The following is a 10,685-nucleotide window of genomic DNA, read 5'->3' on the forward strand; positions in this document are numbered from 1 at the left end:
GCCATCCATCAAGGGCAGACTGACCAACCGAAAGTCAGCGGGCCAGGAAAGACATGTTGCCCAAACAGAAAAATGTGGCCGGAGCGGGGTGTGATGGTGCATGTCTGCAAGCCCAGCGTCCTCGGAGACTGAGGCAGGCAGGGCTCACCGAGCAACTTGGTGACTTGCTGAGACCTTGTCTCAAAATTTTAAAATTTTTTAAAGAGCAGGATATAGCTCAGCGAGAAGACCCCCGAGTTAGTCTCCAGGTACCTTCCACCCACTCACCTACCCCTCCAAAATAAAAACATACAGCGAGATCAAAGAGTGAATGAGTAACTGTGAGCAAATATTATGATATAAACTCATGGAGTTGCTCAATACTTTTCAGTTTTAAACACTTAAGCCAATTTACACCAAAATGTTACCATGGCCATCCACAAAGATGGAAAAACATCTAAAATGAACAGATCTTTGGATAAACTCAGACACAAAAGTTGCTGTAGGGCTGCGATAGGCTGCAGGTTTCTGGACCTTATAGTTCCCCACCCCCACCCCCATCACGGAGGAAAACGCCCCAAGATCTTCTTCCAAAGGTGGCAGCCCTTGACTCCACTCCTTGGGCAGTCCATAGACAATGCAGACACGCTAAGAAAAGGAGGGATCTTGGATCCGAAAAATATGGATCGAGTGCTGACTCTAGATCCTGAAAAAATTACTAATCTATAACGTGAGACAGCTGCCTAAAAGACCTCCAAGTTTCCCTCCAGGGATATACTTCCTTGGTTTCCAATCAAACTAATTGTAGGTTTTCTCTAGAGTCGCTGTTTAGTAGTAACACCAGGTGGCGCTAGACAACAAATTAATGGGCAACGACTAAGGCTTTTTTCGGTGGTGAAATCCGGAGAGTCCTGGGCTATTTTTACTTTTTCACTGTATATTGTTATCAAGCAGAACTCTTGCATAGTTCCTTAGAAACCACTACCGTCAGGAAACGGCAACCACAACATAAAGCGAATGCTCTGTCTCAGGACCCTGCCCCTGGGAAGGGTCTCCGGGTGCCTGGTAGAGCACCCCGATTTCTAGGGTTTGACTTTTGAGCTTTGGAAGCTTCTTTCTTGGCCAAGCAGAGGAATGAAGTGATCAGCGCTGTAGCATTCGACAATATAGCTAACAACCCTGTGAAGGAAGCTGAGTGTCTAAACGGTGAGACTGCTCAGGGGATTTTCTGGAAGCCTGGAATCCACAAGGACCTTCAGAGGCGGCAGGCCTTGCTCTAGAACTCCGAGGCCATTAGATAAAGCCCCTTAGGCCTTGGGGAGGAGAATGCATCAGTAGATAATGAGGTTGCTGAGCTAGAGGATGACTCCAGGGTGGCAGCCGTTTTGCTGTTTGTTACTCTGCACGCTCACTCAGGGCTTACCGGAGACTTTGGGGCCGGAAGAGCGCCAACGTTCTCCAAGATGACCACTCACCTTGCCCCAGTGGCTTGGAAAGCAAATATGTATCTGGGCGTGGTGGAACATGCCTGTTATCCTGGCACTCTGGGAGGCTGAACTGGAAGACTGCAAGTTCAAACCCAGCCAGGGCAGCTAAACTCATGTTTTATGAGGTTGCAAATTACCTAGAGAGGTAGCTGTGACTCAACTGACCTGGATTTTCTTTAAAAAAAAAAAAAAAAAAAGCCCTAGCAAACAAAACTTTTTCTTGCACATGATTTCCTTGATGGCAGTTTAAAATCCTGTGGCCTTTCTTCCCCGGTGTGTTAGCACAGCAAGATGGACTGATAGGAGGATGAATGAATGGGGCATGTCTAGCCCAGCTAGTGCCGCAGAATTACCACATTGCTTCTCCTATATAAAACTGAACTACGTGTTTTAGGTTTCTAAGATTCAATTATCCTGATCTTTCTCTAAAGTGCTAGTTTATCCACGACGCCCATCTCGCAAATTCGCTGTGAGAATTATAGTAGTGTGGCTGCAGCACAGAACGCCCACCGGCCAGCTCCACTGCCCTTTAAGCAAAAGGTCATAGTGTGAATCTGTAAAAGAAATTCAACGTCGTGGGTACAGAGACAGATTTAATGTCCGTACTTATCTGTGGGCGCTTTTGACAAAAAATTCTGAACCCTCCTGAAATCTATTAAGCTGCTGTTCAGCTTGAGACTTAGTGTACTCAGTGGTCCACGAAAGTAAAGAGGAAGGAGTTACACAACGCCTCTCTGTTCTAATTACTCAATCTCCACCCAACTGAACCCTTGCTTCACAGGAGACTGGCCGCAGCCTAGAGAGCAATAAACATCCTGAATTGCAAACTCCTTTTTACCACCTCACAGAACCTTCATAAATCTCAGTTGCAGTGAATGCATCTACTATTTTATTTATGAAGTAACTGTTTCAGGAGAACATAATGGTCACCATTATTAGCCCTTCTTCCAACTCTCCAAGTTGGAGGGCAAAATTAATACACACTATTCATACCCCTATTTTGCAAGCAAAGGGAAGATGCTATACTCTTTTCAAGGAATACGGGAAAATTTCAGGGATGCCAGGCTGGAAGTTGTGGAAAAACTATTTGTAGGTCACAATATCCGAAAACAAATACCTCATAGTGAACAAGTGTATAGTAGCCAGTGAGGGGTGTGCAGTGTTAGCCATTTAGTCCCAGGAAGATGACAAATGAGCAAGAGTGTTGAAGTTTTCATGTTCCTGTTTATAAGAATCAAGAGAGCAGATACCATGATAAGCTACAGAAGCACACTCTCCGAGCTGACCAAAAAATGGGCAAGTCTGTATATTCACTCATGGCTACGTGGACACAACTGATGAAAAAATACTATTTCTCCTTTTAATTCTGCTTTTGTGGATGAGAACCCTTTACTTTTTGTTCTTTTAGCCAAAAGTATTCGTTTGTCAAGTGACATGATCGAGGTGCCACAGGGCTGTGCAGGAACTGTGCCCCACAGCTGAGCCCTTCCTGTCCCTTCCTGCCCTTCCCCCTTGCTCAAGAATGCTCCACACATCCTTATGTGGCCTGACCACAGCTCCCTCTCAAGGTGAAGAGGGCTGAAAGGACAGCTGCAGAAAGCTGTCACTTTGTCACTTGATGGAACTGTAGGGACACAATGCGTAAAATGTAACTTACAAATGCCCAGATACATTACTGAAAAGCTAATTCAGGACTATCTTCTGATTTTAAAGGAGATGATTTTCTGGGGTGACCTATGCTGCATTTAGAGCGAGGTCAAGACACAGGAAAGAAAGCCTGAGGCTGCTTGGGCAGAAGGAAGGTTCACAGGATGAAATGGTGTCCTGGGCTCTGACATTCAGCTTGAGTGGTCCAGAGGAAGTCTGTGTTTTTGCTTGTGTTGCTGGGTGAGTAGGTTGTAGGACTGATTCATGTTCACCAAGCTCATAGAAGACTGAAATATGAAACACAATGTACATTTATTTACCTGTAACAGGTTATCTTTCCAGTGACCTCCAAACTTGTTTCCTTAAGTAAGCATTCAGCCTTTCATTAGCAAGGTAATTGGGAGACCAAATTCATAAGCAGAATATTGTCTATGCCCAAGGATTCAGAGCAAAAAAACTGGGTAAATTTGAAGAATGTGTCACCCAGGGATTGGAAAAGCTTTCTAAGTGAAATGTGCCTTCCAGGTGATCAGAACATGCCTAAGGAAAGCATCTCTCAGTTCAGATCATCTACCTCCTGCAGCTCTATCTAGGACAATCCCAGCTTTCTTCAGGTGGAGCACAGTTCTTATTGCTTTGTTATATATTAGGTCACTTTCTCAAAACTCCCTCATCTTTTCAGATCTTTGTTCCCAGCCGTCATAGAGGGTTTTTGATGGTTGAGCTCCTCAACCATGTGTTCATCCTTACTCGCTCTTCCAGTGGAACAACTTTCAAGCTCTGGGAGTGCTTTACTACATGTGCGACAAGGCCCTCCAGCTGGCCTTGAGGCAGGAAGATGCCTCCTGTAGCTGCATTCAGCAGCAATTATTCTGGTCGTCTGTGGAATGCATTTGTCATATGTTTTATTTATTTTGCCTCCACACATTCCCACCTTCCCAGAGAAGAGGTGAATAAACCACCCGCTTTTCCCCACAAGAAAGTAATTTTTTCACCTAGGGTGGGCCATCTGCTTCTCCTAAAAACTCTGCTTTGACTTGAATTGCATACATCTTGTCCTAGGCATTTTGCCAGCTGTGGCTGCAGGAAATGGAGCAACTAAAAGTGGTTTCCTTATGATGTCAGGCTTTTTCTTTTTTCTTTTCTTTTTTGCAAATGCAATTGATGGAATCAACCTCAAGGAAACTGTGCATCCCTGGCCACAGGAGCAGTTCACAGAGTGGTAGGGATCCCAGTGCAATAACCTAAGCGGTATATGAAGTTCTTATAAATTAATCCTACTGTGCAGGTCTAGCAGTGTGCCTGACAGGGAGAGAAGACTGATTATGGTTTAGGAGCCTAGGCTAAAGATTCCCACCCCTGAAGACGTATCCAAGTCACCTACTGGAGTCTTGTGGGTTGGTCCCACTCAACTGGGTGCTTCAGATGTCCAGTTATATGGAGAATATTTCCCCTGAGCCCCCGGGGACCAAAGGCCCCTTATTCAACTCTGAAGACACTGGAAAGTGTCAAATGAACAATACATGCCCTCAAGATAGTGAACTAAGGCAGAGCAACAGAAAGGAGAGGATGGTTTTGAGAGTGTCATCCAGAGATGTGGGGTTGTGGTGAGGAGCAAGTCACAAAGATAGTAAGCAGCTTCAGCCTGCAATATACAGGAGATTTTGTCCTCTTTCTGCCAATGGAGGGGATTTTCTCCTCCTTCAGCTGGGAGATGGCATATCCACACAAGCAGTAGCACCAGAGGGACTTGAGGAGGAGGAGGAGCAAACCCAGCTGCCGCTTCCAGGAATCAACATAGCAGAGTTGCGTTATGGAGATGAAAGACACAGGAAGAAACAGCAGGAATCATAGACGGAAAACAAGAGCATTCTCATCCTGTTCTACCACACACGGGAGATTTGGAGACTTCCTGAGCTCCTTGGAGACTATGAGACACCGTGGTAGCGAGTGCAGGCGACACTGGCCCAGGTGTTCCTGAGGGTTAAAATATGCCAACGCTGCACTGGTGGTTGGTAAATAGGTTAAGCCTGACCATGTATCACCAAACAAAATCATTTGGTTAGCACTGAATGGGTGGTAATGTGTGGTACTATTGCACCCAGACACTGGGGCTTGTGACAGGCAAACTAAGATGGTAGCTGACACAGACACTGTGCCTGACTGTGGCCCAGCAAGGGCTGGGGGTAGGCTGTGCTAGTGGGACAAGCTGTGCTGGTGGCAGTGTTGTTGATGACAGTGGAAGTCCTCCAGGTTCAGGCTAGGTGACAGCACTAGCAACCAAGACACGAGGGCCAGCCCATCCTGTCACCCTCTTACCAAAGCAAACGCATAGTCCCAGACCTAACGACAGAGGATGACAGAGAGCTGATTATAAATGTTTGGTGAAGTTTCTATCATAAAATTGTAGCTTAGAGACCACCAGACTTTACTGAAAAGTTATCAAGACTCCACCTATAATTTCTAGAAATCAGTGATTTTTAAGTTTGTTACGATGACAAGAATTATGATGATTATTTGATAACTTACCTTACAAGTTATAGTATACTGTAAGTAATTTCACAAAATATAGTTCAGGTTGGCTTATCTAAAGAACAGAAATATTTAATTTTTAAATTTTTCTAATATATATATATATATTTTATATTTGTGTTTTAAGGAAGGGTCTACAGGGTGTTCAGGGTCTCACTACTAGATCAGACTCGCAGTGACCCACCTGTTTACAGCCTCCCAAGAGCTGGTATTACAGGCATGTGCCACCATGCCCAGTCTCAATCGCTTGCTCAGCATGTCCTGGGGACGTGGCCAGTACTGCAGGCCCCCCACCCCACCCCGTACCTGCTTGCAGGCACTTTAATCCTCTGAGCTATTTGGCCAGCCCTAAAATTTTCTATTCCTATACTGAGTAATAGAAATACACTCCATTTATTTATAAAATGCAGACAGCTGGTAGAGGTTTGGTTAGGGTCTCCTAGTCCACTGCCATCCGCGATTGAGCATTTCCCCCCACGGCAATGGGCAAGTTCATGAGACCGAGAAAAGTGGTGCTGGTCCGTTTTGGATACTACCCCAGGTGCAAAGCCATCATCATGAAGAACATCGACAACAGCATCTGCCACTGCCCCTACAGCCGCGCCTTGGTGGCCGAGATTGACCACAATCCTGGCAAAGTGACAGCAGCCATGGGCAAGAAGAAAATCGCCAAGAGGTCGAAGATCAAGTCCTTTGTGAAAGTTCATAACTACAACCACCTAATGCCCACAAGGTACTCTGTGGACACCTCCCTGGACAAGACAGTGGTCAACAAGGATGTCTTCAGAGACCCAGCCTGCAAGCGCAAGGCCGGGCAGGAGGCAAAGGTCAAGTTCCAGGAGAGATACAAGCCAGGCAAGAACCAGTGGTTCTTCCAGAAGCTCTGGTTTTAGGTGTTTTTTTGTTTCTATCATTAAAAATTAAAAAAAAAAAATGCAGACAGCAACATCAGTTGTCTGACATGTTGCAGGTCAGATTGGCCAACACAACATCAGAGGACTGTGATTCAGCTGAAGTGGCTTGAAGTGGCTTCCTACCACTGCACTCCAATTTTGGTTGATTCAATCTGGAAAAATATGGATTTCCCCTGATGTTATTTACTTGCCTCCCTGGAGGGGCTTACCAACCCAGTCAAGAATTCCTTCTCACTACTCTTCTCACACTTTCTGCTGCAAAGCTGTAAGGTATAAATCATAGAAAAGCAAAACAAAACACAATGATTGTTATATTTGTAATAACTTTGTCAAAAGAGTGATAAGCCAGCAAGGTAATCATGATCATTCAACACTTACTAAGCCCCGAGAGTTCTGTCATTTGAGTGTTTCCTAAGTGTTGGTTGGAATCCAATCCCTTTATATATTTGGAGTTTTTGTAAAGTTTTAGGACTGTGAGTATGGCTCAGTGGTAGAATGTGAGGTCCAAGGTTTAATCTCCAGCACTAAAAGACAGAAAAAAAGTTCTGCATCAAACAAATTTAATGGGCACTCCATCTCTTAGTGCTTAACACTGAACTGGCATATTAAATATCTGTTTGGATTCAAAATTAGGGCATCCCTCTTCATTTCTACACTTGCTCAAGCCTTCATTCCTCCATTTGCAGGCAGTTAAGCATCGTTTTCTAAAGGATTCTCCATCTTCCAAGTTGACCAGGAATCCTGTGAACTTGCTTTGTCTAAAGTGCATAGTCTACACCAGCCAAATAGCTCAGCAGATTAAAGCACCTGCAAGCAGGCGCAGGGGCCAGGGAACCCCTGGCCTGCCATGCTGCCCAGTCCCCGGGGCACACTGAGATGGCAATTGAGACTGGGTGTGGTGATGCAGGCCTGTAATCCTAGCGCTTGGGAGACTGAAAACAGGCGAATCAGTATGAGTTCAATGTAGTAGTGAAACTCTGAACACACTGTAGACCCTTCCCTAAAATACAAAAAGAAAAATAAAACTATTTTTTAAAAATAAAGTGCATAGTCTAGGGCTGGCCAGAGAGTTCAGCAGAGTAAAGTGCCTATTTATGCAGCTGCAAGGGCCAGGGGTTTGATCCCGTGCTGGCCTCACCCCAGGGGTGCACTGAGATGACAATTGAGACTGGGCGTGGTGCATGCCTGTAATCCTAGCACTTGGGAGGCTGTAAAGAGGAGGATCACTAAGAGTCTGATCTATGTAGTGAGACCCTGTAGACCCTGTACTAAATACATAAAAAAGAAAAGAAATAAAGTGCCTAGTCTAGTTTCAATGTCTCATGTGGAAAGAAATGAACAGTCCAGTAAGAGATTCTGAAATGTATTGTTATTTATGGTACTGTGGATTGTATTCAGGACACTTTGGCATGCTAAGCAATGCTCTGTCACTGAGCTAGCTGCATCTCCAGTGCCTAGGTTCTGCCTTAAACATTTTCTACAAGGCAGCACAGTTTGGTTCTGAAGGGCTCCAGTGAGTCGTGGTCCCCTGTAAGGATGTCCTTGCTACCACAGGCAATATCCCTTTATGCAGGCAGCTGGGCGGGACTGTGGCACAGATGCCCAGGTTGAGAGCTTGTTGGACTCCCACAATCAGCTACTGTTCCCTGAACATGCCTGCTGTGCCAAGGAGCCCAGGTATAATTGGGTTTCAGACCACAGCCACACACAGTACCTAGAACAAGCTGTGCCCCACAAACCTCCAGGTCCTGGCACAGAGTCTGTCACTGAGCCAGACTCCCTCTTTCTTTTTGGAAAACCTCAGCTAGAAAGATCTCAGCCCTTCAGAAAGTTCCAGTGAAGTCAATATCAATTGGAGAGGGACAGAGTCCTGCCAAATGTTTCTGGGAAGTTACCACACTTTAAGACAATTGGTTATAAATAGTTTGGTGAAAGTTACTGATCAGATTTCTTCTTATTAGAGAGGTCAATAAAATATGGAAGGTTATGGAACATAGCACTAATAAAGGTTGGAAGTATGTGGTTCAAAAAGAGAGAGAGATGGGGAAGAGGAGATTCTCTGATACTGGAGACAATGAATAGGGAAAGAGCAATAAAAGATGCAAAGGAAGGTTTTGTAATTTTGTCTATTAAAAGGGATACTGAATCCTCTTTCTGAGGACTCATGAGCAGAACATTTGTCCATTCTTCAGTCTGTCTTTCCACTCTTTTTTATTTTTCTGTGCAAAAGCTTTTTAACTTGACATGATTCCATTTACTGATTATTGGGAATATTTCCTATATAATCAGGTTCTGCACAAAGATTTTACCTGTTTTGTCTCACAGCAGGTTCAGTGTTTCTGTTCCAACATCTATTTCTTTGATCCATTTTGATTTTAGTTTAGTACATGGTAAGAGCTACGGGTCTGGATTCAGTCTCTGGCATGTCAACAGCATCTCCCCAGTGCCATTTACTAAAGAGACTATCTTTTCTCCAGTGTGGTTTTGACCGTTCTATTCAAGATTAAGTAAATAAATGTATTTGGAGTTGTTTCTGTATGTTCCTTCCTGTTCCATTGATTCTCATGTGTTTCTGTACACAGAAACATGGTGAGAGACAGACAGACACATGATGGACAGACAGACAGACAGACAGACAGACAGACAGACAGACAGACAGAGAAACAGACACAGAGAGACAGTTTGTGTGATAACTGCTATGGAGAAGGATAAGTACATTGAACTAGCATGATATTCCTGAACCTCTTGTTTTGACTGATACTTGGGCTTCTCTATTTTCTTAAATATTTTATGTCAAATGACTTAAGATATAATAGTCATAGACAGAAAGTTACTAAAGGCACAAAATAAGCTTCTGAGCACTGTAAAAGCTTTCTGGTCGAGGATATTTGACTTGAGCATGACTAGACCAATTTTTGTTAATTTGCTCTCAAAGAAGGAGCTTTTTTAAGAATTTGAACACTAAAAGTGAAAACTCGCTTGCCATTTGATACAAGATGCAATACAAAGAGCTTCCTTTTTTTTGTAGAATAATCATTATGTTTAAGATTTTAGTGATGCCTGTCACCCCAGCACTTGGGAGATTTAGACAGGAGGATCACTAGGACTTTGAGACAAGGCTTTGGGCTCAAAAAGCGAGCACAAGGCCAGCCTGAACTGCATAAGGAGACCCTGTCTCAAAAAAAAAAAAAAAAAAAAAAAAAAAGATTTCAGTGGCCGTATCGGTACTCTCATTTTAACACCTACACACATCCTATAGAAAAATAGGTTATACTTAATAGGATTATACTATATATAATACATGTAATGTGTCTAGAGATTAATCATCCAGGAGAAATATGTCCATGCCTCAATATGTCTTGGTATTTCCTCTGTCCCCATTCATGCACATGCATACACAGAGGGCTAGTTTTAGTTATCTAATACAATGTTGTGTTTGTTATTTCAGCTTGAAAATGCTTTCATTTGGATTATCAAATGAGTAATTTTAATGTTTCATTAGTGAGAAAGCATTAAGTGTTCAATTTTTCAGCTAACTTAACACCAGCGACTTCCCATATTTGTGATGTAAAAGACACCATCTTGTCAGACCACAGGTCTGCTCATATTTCAAAGAACATTAACTATTAATACTGCTATAGTTTTGTACAAAATGGCGTCTGTTTTTTTCAATTTTGTATTCATTTTAATGAGAAAATAAAAATAGCATGGAAACAGTTTCAAAACACGTTAGTAGGACAGTTACAATAATTAATACATTACATATTATTGCCTTGGTAGTTATTATTCAGAGGACAAGATGCAGACATGATATCTTGTCTAAACAATATAAGTACAAATCTTTCTTCTCATTGAATTAAGAGAAAGTAGCTGTATACCTATCCTAACTATTTTGTAAGTACATATACATATCTTTTTCACTACAAAATGGTCTTTTATTTATATTCTCCTTCTTTGTTTTGTCAGAAATGGGTGTTCCATTGCTGTTAGAGAAGCTTTACTAGCAGAAGTCTTTAAAGGGCCTTTTCATACTTTATTCCAGTTCAAATATTGTAGCTACTTGAATTCAGCAAAATAAACCAATATAGTCCAATAGTACATAATAGTAATGGGTTATCAGCAGAAC

At 43.0% G+C, this 10,685-nt stretch overlaps 1 pseudogene; it reads left to right on the plus strand.

Annotated features, from left to right (window-relative positions):
* The first annotated feature begins 6,127 nt into the window (after positions 1–6,127).
* On the plus strand, positions 6,128–6,538 carry LOC101567267 (annotated as a pseudogene).
* Positions 6,539–10,685: the final 4,147 nt, after the last annotated feature.

This window comes from Octodon degus, unplaced genomic scaffold, assembly GCF_000260255.1.
Source record: "Octodon degus isolate 3935 unplaced genomic scaffold, OctDeg1.0 scaffold00121, whole genome shotgun sequence".
Classification (NCBI taxonomy): Eukaryota; Metazoa; Chordata; class Mammalia; order Rodentia; family Octodontidae; genus Octodon; species Octodon degus.